Source organism: Cetorhinus maximus, chromosome 5 (assembly GCF_964194155.1).
Source record: "Cetorhinus maximus chromosome 5, sCetMax3.hap1.1, whole genome shotgun sequence".
NCBI lineage: Eukaryota > Metazoa > Chordata > Chondrichthyes > Lamniformes > Cetorhinidae > Cetorhinus > Cetorhinus maximus.
In genome coordinates, this window is record NC_135883.1 from 42518597 (window position 1) to 42529104 (window position 10508).

Genomic DNA, 10508 nt, shown 5'->3' on the forward strand with positions numbered 1-10508 from the left:
CCAATCTTTGTGTCATCCGCAAACTTACTAATCCTACCCCCTACATAATCAATTATATCGTTTATATAAATGACAAATAATAGCGGACCAAGCACAGATCCCTGTGGTACGCCACTGGACATTGGCTTCCAGTCACTAAAGCATCCTTCTGTCATCACCCTATGCCTCTTACAACTAAGCCAATTTTGAATCCACCTTATCAAATTACCCTGTATCCCATGTGCGTTTGCCTTCTTTATAAGTCTCCCATGTGGGACCTTGTCAAAGGCTTTGCTGAAATCCATATAAACTAAATCAACTGCACTACCCTCATCTACACACCTGGTCACCTCCTCAAAAAATTCAATCAAATTTGTTAGGCATGACCTCCTTCTGATAAAGCCATGCTGACTATCCCTGATCAGACCTTGCCTCTCCAAGTGGAGATAGATACTTTCCTTCAGAACTTTCTGCAATACTTTCCCTACCACTGACGTGAGTCTCACTGGCCTGTAGTTCCCTGGCTTATCTCTACAACCCTTCTTAAATAGTGGAACCACACTAGCTGTTCTCCAATCCTCTGGCACCTCCCCCGTGGCCAGAGAGGAATTAAAAATTTGGGTCAGAGCTCGTGCAATCTCCTCCCTTGCCTCCCTCAGCAGTCTGGGACACAAATCATCCGGACCTGGAAATTTGTCCACTTTTAAGCCTGCCTCTAATACCTTGTCACTCCCTATATCAATTTGCTCAAGAACCTCGCAGTCCTTCTCCCCTAGTTCCATACCTTCATCCTCATTCTCTTGGGTGAAGATGGACGTGAAGTATTCATTCAACACTCTAGCGATGTCCTCTGGCTCCATCCATAGATTGCCCCCTTGGTCCCTTATGGGCCCTACTCTTTCCCTGGTTATCCTCTTCCCATTGAAATACTTATAGAATATCCTGGGATTTTCCCTACTTTTACCAGCCAGAGCTTTCTCATATCCCCTCTTTGCTCTCCTAATTGATTTCTTAAGCTCCACCCTGCACTGTCTGTACTCCACTAATGCCTCTGCTGATTTGCTTCCCTTGTACCTGCTAAAAGCCTCTCTTTTCCTTCTCATCGTAACCTGAATATCTCTGGTCATCCATGGTTCTCTGGGCTTGTTACTCTTTCCTATCACCCTAGAGGGAGAATGTTGAGCCTGTACCCTCCCCATTTCCTTTTTGAACACCCCCCACCGTTCCTCTGTAGATTTCCCCACAAATAACTGTTCCCAGTCTACCTTGGCCAGATCCTGCCTTATTTTACTAAAATCCACTCTCCCCCAATCCAAAACATTTTTTTGCAACGTGTCTATTTCTTTGTCCATAACAAACTTAAACTGTACCATGTTGTGGTTGCTATCGCTAAAATGCTCGCCCACCACCACCTCAGCCACCTGTCCGGCTTCATTCCCCAGAATTAGGTCCAGCAATGCACCGTCCCTTGTTGGACCCTCTACATATTGACCTAAAAAGTTCTCCTGTACACATTCCAAGAAATCCACTCCATCCAAGCCCTTAACATTATGTCTATCCCAATTAATGTTGGGAAAGCTGAAATCACCTTATTGTTATTGTTTTTACACACCTCCACAAATTGTGCACATATTTGCTCCTCAATTTCCCGCTGACTATCTGGGTGTCTATAATAAACACCTAATAATGTGGTTGCCCCTTTTTTATTCCTAAGCTGTATCCACAAAGCTTCATTCGATGCCCCCTCCAAGATATCATCTCTCCTTGCTGCAGTAACTGACCCCTTAACTAATAATGCAATGCCTCCTCCTCTTTTACCCCCTCCCCTGTCTCGCCTGAAGATTCTATATCCCGGAATGTTGAGCTGCCAATCCTGTCCTTCCCTCAACCACATCTCTGTGATGGCTACTATATCACAATTCCACATGTCAATCCTCACCCTTAACTCATCCGTTTTACCTGGCGTACTCCTGGCATTAAAGTAGAGGCCATCCAGCCTTGCCTTACTCCCTTTAAGCTTAATGCAGCTGTACTCCCTCTGACTTGATTGTTTTACTGTATTATGATGTGTCCCTATTCTGCTAACATTCTGTGTCCCCTCCCCCTGCCAAATTAGTTTAAACTCCTCCTGTCAGCACTAGCAAACCCGCCCGCAAGGACGTTTGTCCCACTCTGGTTCAGATGTAGACCATCCCGCTTGTACAGGTCCCACCTTCCCCAGAAACGGTCCCAGTGATCCAGGAATCTAAAACTCTCCCTCCTGCACCAACTCTTAAGCCACGTATTCAGCTGCGCTATTCTCCTATTTCTGAGCTCGCTACGGGAAAAGGCAGGGCAATGGCATTAAGTCATAATGCTCATTCGGAGAACCGGTGTAGACATGATGGGCTGAATGGCCTCCTTCTGCGTTGTAACAATTCTGTGATTGTTATGAACAATCCTAGTCTCATTTTAAGCTCTGACCTAAATGAAGAAAAGCAGCTGGTGCAACCATTTAAGATGCATATCAGATCTTAAGGTGCCATTCCAAGTCATTCTGACCAGAGATTTTCCCCATTCACTAGGTTTTCTCCTCAGTTGACTGTTTTTGTAGAATATTGTAATGCCAGTTCAAGCATATAACTTAATAAGCTTCCTGCAATAACTTAATAAACTTCTTGCACTACTTTATGTGGGTAGCATGACTGCAAAGAAAAAACATCAAAGCAACTTGCAGCCCTTAAAGCTTAGTCCATTTCTACTTAAAAGGCCGCACCTGAGGACAAAAAAACAATTGTGAGGTTTTTTTATATAGGTTCCAAAGTGATTGCCAGAAGTTTCCAGCCTTTGATAATGCTGAAATGAAGAGGTGGCTGGTAAAGCCTAAGGAAAAGTCAGTATGGAGGCATACAACAGTGTGAATTTGAAGCAAATACACTGCTGTATGCAGTAGTTGCAAGAATGGTAACTGAACTTGGGCATTAATGGGTCCAACACTACCTAGTGTGCCTGCAGGACATGGGGACAGATAAAGGAGATGAATATGCACCTTAAGGAATCTGACAACAGTACCAGGCACCAGGTAGACTGCAGGCCACAAAATGTCTGTCCCATGTTTACTGCTTGCTGATGCCGATTTCTCAAAGTATCTCTTTGCCATTGCACTTTATGGATAGTCATACATCAGTGGGATACACATTCAATATAATTGAAAGCCTTGCCAACCTCACATCTTACATGGACTTCAGATGTTAAAACGTTGATGAATAACCTAACTGCATGAAAAGTAACTAATACTCAGGTTAGCCAAGCAACTTCAGTTATCTTCTCTGAAACTAAGAATCTGTCCTTCAACTCACATCATCTCAAGATCAAGCTTTTGCTTCCACAACAAAATAGCACAAACCTCAAGGGAACAAACACCAGCAGGAGGCTACTCTGAAATCGAAACAGAAAACGTTTGAAAAACTCAGCAGGTCTGACAGCATCTGTGGAGAGAAAAACAGAGTTAACATTTCGAGTCCGTATGACTCTTCTTCAAAGCTAGAGAGGAGTAGAAATGTGATGAAATTTATGCTGTTTAAGGGGGGTGGAGCAGGTGAAGCTGGATAGAAGGCCAGCGATAGGTGGAGGGGCTAAGGAGAGATTGACAAAGAGGTCATGGACACAAGACAAAGGAAGTGTCAATGGTAGTGGTAAGGGCTAAAGAAGGTGCTGATAGTGGCCTAAAGGAAAGAAAGCAGAATGTGTAATAGCAGCACAAGGGTAAGCACTCTGTGAAAGAACATGGAACAAGTAACAGGTGGCCCTTTTGGGGGCATGGTGGGGGAGGGGGTGGTGGTTGGGGAAAAAAGATAGAAAAAGGGGTGAAAAAGGGAATAAAACAATGAATAAATGAATAAAATCGTAATTTTTTTTTAAATTAAAAGGGATTAAAAAATGGATGAAGATAGAGGAGAGAGTTCATGGTCTGAAGTTGTTGAACTCGATGTTAAGTCCAGAAGGCTGTAAAGTGCTTAACCGGAAGATGAGGTGCTATTCCTCAGGTTTGCGTTGGGCTTCACTGGAACATTGCAGCAGGCCAAGGATGGACATCCGGGCATGAGAGCAGGATGGTGTGCTGAAATGGCAAGCGACAGGAAGTTCTGGATCATGCTTGCGGACAGATTGAAGGTGTTCCGCAAAGCAGTCAGCCAGTCTGCCTTTGGTCTTCCCAGTGTAGAGGAGACTGCATTGGGAGCAGCAAATGCAGAAGACCAAATTGAAGGAGGTGCAAGCGAAGCACTGGGAGGAGGGAAAGGGGCAGGTGTTGCACCTTCTGCGATTGCATGGGAAGGTGCTGTGGGAAGGGGATGAGGCGTTGGGGGTGATGGAGGACTGGACCAGGGTGTCCCAGGGGGAATGGTCCCTATGGAATGTTGATGGGGGTGTGAGGGGAGGATGTGTATGGTGGTGGCATCATGCTGGAGTGGGCGGAAATGGCGGAGGATCATCCTTTGAATGGGGAGGCTGGTGGGGTGAAAAGTGAAGACAAGGGGTTGGATATTCTGGATGTCCTGGTATATCAGGCCATGGTGGGAGTAAGGAAAAGTGAAGCAGCAGCTTGCCTCCAAATTCAGACCTGGTACCATTCTGTTTTATCATCTTTCTCATTCACTCCTATGCTGTCAACACACAGTATTAGATACGCTAGTGTGCAATGAGCACTTAATTTGTAGCAAGATTGCACCTCCCGTTCACTGGGTGCACACAAACTGGATGCACTTACTGGGTGCACAGACATACACACATTGGATTGCACCTCCCTTCACTGGGCTGCATGCACACACGCACGCATGCACACACACACTGGATTGCACCTCACTTTGCTGGGTGCACACACTGGATTGCACATCCCCTCACTGGATGCACATGCACACATGGGATTTCCCTCCCTTCACTGGGTACGCACACTGGATTGCATCTCCTGTTACTGGTTGTACACATTGGATTGCACCTCACTTCACTGGATGCATACACATGGGGCAGAATTTTCCCCTCGTCGGGCAGGCTTGGGGGGGGTGAGTGGAGGCAGTCGGGAAGCCGACCGCTGCCCACGATTGGGCTGCGATCACGATTCGGCCGCGATTTCATGCTGGTGGGCCAGAAAGTTTGAGAAGGGGTGGGCGGCTGCCCGCGTCGGTCTAGTGCAACGACATGGCTGCAAACGAAGATGTAGACGCCAAGCGGAAGGTGAAGTCAGCTGGGCACTCGGGCCCTCGTTTTTCCGATGAATGCCTCACCGCCCTCCTGGAGGAGGTGATTGCGAGAAGGGTCACTCTTGTTCCCAGAGATGGGAGGAGGAGGCCAGCGCACCTCAGAAAGAGGGCATAGGAGGAGGTGGCAGCCTGGGTGAGCAGCCATGACGTAGTGCGGTGCACCTGGGTGCAGTGCCAAAAGAGGTTTAATGATCTGCTGCATTCGGGAAGGGTGAGTACCATGTTGGTTTGGGTCAGTGTGTTGAAGTTCTTTGGGCTGGCCATACCCCCATGGAGATCAGGGGTGTTAGAGTCTGAGTGCCAACTGTCAATGATGCCGGAGCTGGCCAAGGGGGTGAGCCATGGCTGCTTGAACTGAGTGCCTTGCAGCTTAAGGGCCACGACTCGGATGTGCCCTGCAAGGTGCTCCTCAGCTGGGGTTGGCCAGGCTGCAATGGTGCTGCAAGTAGAGAGGAGACTAATCAATGTTTCTCTGTCCTTTCAGGAGAAGACGACCCATAATAATATTGAGAGGTTGCGGATTGGCGGGGAACCCCCACACCTCCTCATCCTCTCCAGATACGAGCAGGACGCCTTGGAGCTCGAGAGGCGCCATGCACCTCGGTCAACTGGACATGGTAAGGCTGAGGTGTCAGACGAAGGTAAGAGTGCAGTGCACAGAGGTGAGAGTTTCAGATGGTGCAAACATTGTTGTGTAGTCTCATCATTGATGGGGGCCTCCAGGCTGGATTCTACATTGATCATTGAAAGACGATGGGACCATGATACACATCTCCATTGTATCTCCAGGGTGCCTGGCATGCACAGAAACATTGTGCTGACTCAAACTAATGACATGTCCTTCTCCTCCCTTAGATCTGCCACCTAGCAGCCAATCTCAGGACCTCTAGGAGCTACCCCTGACATCAGAGGACCACCAGGCTGCAGAAGCACTGGTGTCACACCCTCTCTCCGAACCAGGCACCAGTGCAGATACCAGCACCTCAGTGGCCATTAGTTCGGCAGCTAGTATCTTGGTGCACATTGGTGAGGGCACTTCACACTCACTTGAGGTGTAGGCAGAGAGTGCCCAGGGCGCTGGCAGTCAGAGGACTGCTGGAGACCAGGATGATGTTCAGTCAAAGGCTGTTGAGCCTCTGGAGTCATCCATTAGGCAGCAAATGCTGGATGTCCAGCAGGGTGCGCAGGAGGATCTGGTGGAGATCCATGAGGGTCTGTGTGCCATGGTCTCTGTTGTGAAGTCCATGCGGAGCGCAGACACTGCGTTGACCCTCATGGCCGAGTACAATGCCCCCTCCATTGAGAGAGTGGTGACTCGCATGGAGGGGCAGCTCCAGGGACAGAATCAGGGGTTCCTGGGGTTGCGCCTGGACCTGCAAGCCCTCACACCTGATCTCAGGTGGTCAGTGCCAGTGTGGGAGATGGATGAGGCACCCAGTATCCCAGATAGGTGCCCATCCATCAATGGCGAGCAGGGAAGTCCACAGTGACCTCACATTGGCACATGAGCTGCTTATCATCTCTGCTGGCTCCTCTCAGGGCGCTCTGGATGACAGCAGCAGCTCCTCTACCCTTCTGCCAGTGACCATGGCATCCAATGAGGCTGCGGCGACTGGGGAGATGCCAGCCATGGCACTGGCCGCTCCCTCCCAGGCAGGGTCAGCACAGGCTCCACTGGCCAGAGGATGACCGCCAAGTTCATCAAGGTCAACAAGGCAGCAGAGTCAGCAGGCTGTCTCCAATGCTGGTACCAGCAAGGGGCAGCACCTAGACTTAGCACCCGTAAATGTAAGTTTAAATCACCTTAAGCACAAGTGGGACTGGTCACAGGTGATCTTTCATTCTCCAATTTTTTTTCCCTTTTTTTAATTGTGTGACCATCAACATCTGATATTGTTCTGCTCATAATCTGCGAATGCCAACATTAAATTACATTTGCTTTTGTGTTATTGGCCTGACTATGCTTCATTTGTTTTGAAGGTGCAGGGTACGCCAGTATGTAATGCTGGTCGTGGGTGGCTCGAAACCTTATAGCACAGTCACTGAGTGTATCTTGGGGGCAAAGGAAAGGGTCATTTCTGCGATCCAGGGTGGAAGCAGCAGCCCTGGCATGAGGTGGTAGCGCTTATTTGGGAGCCTAGCTGAAGGAGTGTTGGATCAAGGCGTCCCTGGTGTCCCTGCCTCCTTGGAGGTTACTGAAGTCTGGCTCCACGCCATCAGCGTTCTCCTCACTGTGCTCCTTTTCTGACTCACTACTGGATTCATCCTCTGTGGCCCGTGGAGCTGTATCAAGATCCCCTCCTTCCAGTGGGTCCTCCCTTGCCAGTGCCAGATTGTGGAGAGTGCAGCATGCGACCACTATCAGTGACACCCACTCTTGGGGGTATTGCAGTGCTCCCCCTGAAGGGTCCAGGTATTGGAAGCACATCTTCAAAAGACCTATGGTTCTCTCTATCATCGCCCTTGTGGAGGCATGGCTCCTATTATAACGCTGCTCCGCCTCTGTTCTTGGATGGCGGAGAGGCGTCATAAGCCACCTTTTCAAGGGATAGCCCTTGTCACCCAACAGCCATCCATCCAGCCGCGCTGGAGCACCGAAGAGCTTCGGCACCTGGGAGTGTGTGAGGACGTACACGTCATGGGAGCTCCCAGAGTACCTTGCACAGACTTGCAGAATCTGCATCCTGTGGTCACACACTATCTGCACGTTCATGGAGTGGAATCCCTTCCCGTTAACAAAGGCACCCGGCTGACCTGCAGTCGATTGCACCCTGGACGTGGGGGAACCCAGCAATTGCTGCAGAGCCACTGGCTCACTCAGCCTGGCTGGCCTTGTTCGTATGGAAATGAATAAAAGTCAATACCTGCCTGAACAGAGCTTCTGTCACCAGCTTAACGCAACTGTGGACAGCTGATTGGGAGACTCCACACAGATCCTGCACTGAGCCCTGGAAAAAGCCGAAGGCATAGAAGTTGAGGGCCACTGTGACCTTCAGAGCCACTGGCATGGGTGTCCACCCACACAGTTGGAGCTGATCTCAGGTCTGATCATCTGACAGATGGAGGTCACTGTCTCCCTTGAGAGGCGGAGCCTCCTTCGGCATTGCACCTCAGATATGTTGAGGTAGCTGCATCGCTGCCTGTAAACCCTGGCAGCAGGCTAATGACGTCTTCTGTGGCCTCTTCTGCCTTGGACTACCTGCTGGCCCTCTGCCTGCGCCTTTCCTGCCACAGGTCCCTCCCACGAAAGCTGCATCAGGACACATGGCCTCCTCTCCCTTCTGGCCCTCTCCTCCTCCTCAGAGGAGGTGCCTCCAGCAGAGACCACAATCCTCATTACCAGGGTAAAGGAAGGCGGCCTGATACCTGGAAGGGTCCACACGGTCCGAATCCTCAGGGGGCCTTGGAGACAGTAATGAGTCCTGAAATGAAACATGGTAATGCTAAGAATAGAGCCCCAGACAGAGATGAAGCTGCCAAATACCGAGAAGCAACCAGCAGCAAACTATCTCCAAAACTTCTCACTACTCACACTGGCAATGCTGCTGACCCTTTTTATCCCGCCTTTGGATGAGGTTTTGCAAATTGTGGGCTGCCCACCTGCCGTTTTGCCTGTGCGACGAGTGAAAAATCGCACGGGCAATGTTAAATCGCTGTCAATTGGGTTGTCAAGGACCTTAACTGGCCTCTTAATTAATGGCGGGTGTGGCTTTGACTCCCACGCGTGCCTGCCGACCGAAATATCGTGCGTGTTCGCGATGACGTTGGGACACTCACCTGATGTCATCGCGCATCATTTTACACTTGTTTGAGTCAGGCATATGCCTGCCCGACGAGTGGATAATTCTGCCCATGGGCTTGCACCTCTCTACTGAATGCACTCACTAGTTTACGCCTTCCTTCACTGGATTGCACCTCCCTTCACTGGATGCTCACACAATGGATTTTACCTCTCTTTACTAGGTGCACACACAATGGATTGCATATCCCTTCACTGGGTGCACACATTGGCTTGAACCTCCCCTCACTGGGTGTGTGCAGGCACACACTGGATTGCACCTCCCTTCATTTGGCTGCACACACACATACACAGACAAAATTGCACCTCCCTTTAGTGTGCACACACACTGGATTGCACCTCAATTTACTGGGTGCACACACACTGGATTGCTCTCCCTTCACTGGATACACACACTGGATTGCAACTCCCATTACTAGATGCACATACTGGATTGCACCTCTCTTCACTGGATGCACACACATGGGCTTGCACCTCTCTATTGGATCCAGTGCACCAAGTTGCAATCCAGTGTGTGTACATGAATGTGCACCCAGTGAGGGGATGAGCAATCCCATGTGTGTGTGCATCCAGTGAATGGAGGTGCAATTGTGTGTGCGTCATCCAGTGAAGGGATGTGCAATCCAGTGTGTAAGCACCCAGTGAAGGTGGGTGCAATCCAGTGTGCATGCATCCAGTGAAGGAAGGTGTAATCTAGTGTGTGTGCATCCAGTAGAGAGGTTGTCTATGCGTCCAGTGAAGTGAGGTGCAATCCAGTGTGTGCACCCAGTAACAGGAGGTGCACCTCCTGCACTGGATTACATCTCCTGTCACTGGATCATACACATTGGATTACACATCCATTCACTGGATCTCTCACACACTGAATTACACTTCCCTTCACTGGATTTCATCTCCTTTCACAAGATCTCACACACACTGGATCTCACCTCCCTTCACTGGATCACAGATACTGGATTACACGACCCTTCACTGGATCACACCTCCCTCCACTGGATTGCTCCCCCCGCGCGGCCCCGGGCTGCCCACGTGACCCGGGCAGACGGTTGGTCCCCTCCCCCCCCCGTCAATGGCGGTGAGCGGCCCGATGGCGATGGCGAGCGGCCGGTACCGGCTTCGTGCACCCGGACAGGTCAGCGGGAGAGGCTAAGCCGGAGAATCGGAGAGAGACGGAGACACACAGGGTGAGCAGCTTCTATTAAATACCGTGTGGAGAATGTAGACAAACTAACCACCCCCCCCCCCCGCCCCCCCCTGAGTCCCGGGCCCAAACACGCCGGATTGGAGTTATACCGACTCACCCCGCCCCAACCCACGGACCCCACTCCACGACCCTGGTCGCTCCCCCTTCTGCAGCCCCGGTTCCTGCGGCTTTCCTTTTGCTGCAGCCGCCAGGCCGCTCGGAAGGCCTCGGGCCTCGGCTCCTGAGCGGGTGAACAGGCCCCAGGAGCTAGACTCTCCCTGGATAGCACAACCCTGAGAGAGAGCGGCAG

At 50.4% G+C, this 10508-nt stretch overlaps 1 protein-coding gene across 4 annotated transcripts in view; it reads left to right on the plus strand.

The window, feature by feature from the left end:
• The first annotated feature begins 9956 nt into the window (after positions 1-9956).
• The window catches only part of phf3 (PHD finger protein 3), a 154193-nt gene continuing 153641 nt past the window's right edge, over positions 9957-10508 (plus strand). The window contains exon 1 of one of the 4 annotated variants that reach the window (XM_078541843.1): positions 9957-10199. The gene's annotated coding sequence lies outside the window, so the exon portion shown is untranslated. The remainder of the gene's footprint in view (positions 10200-10508) is intronic. The other 3 variants (XM_078541841.1, XM_078541839.1, XM_078541840.1) reach the window with 3 other exon arrangements.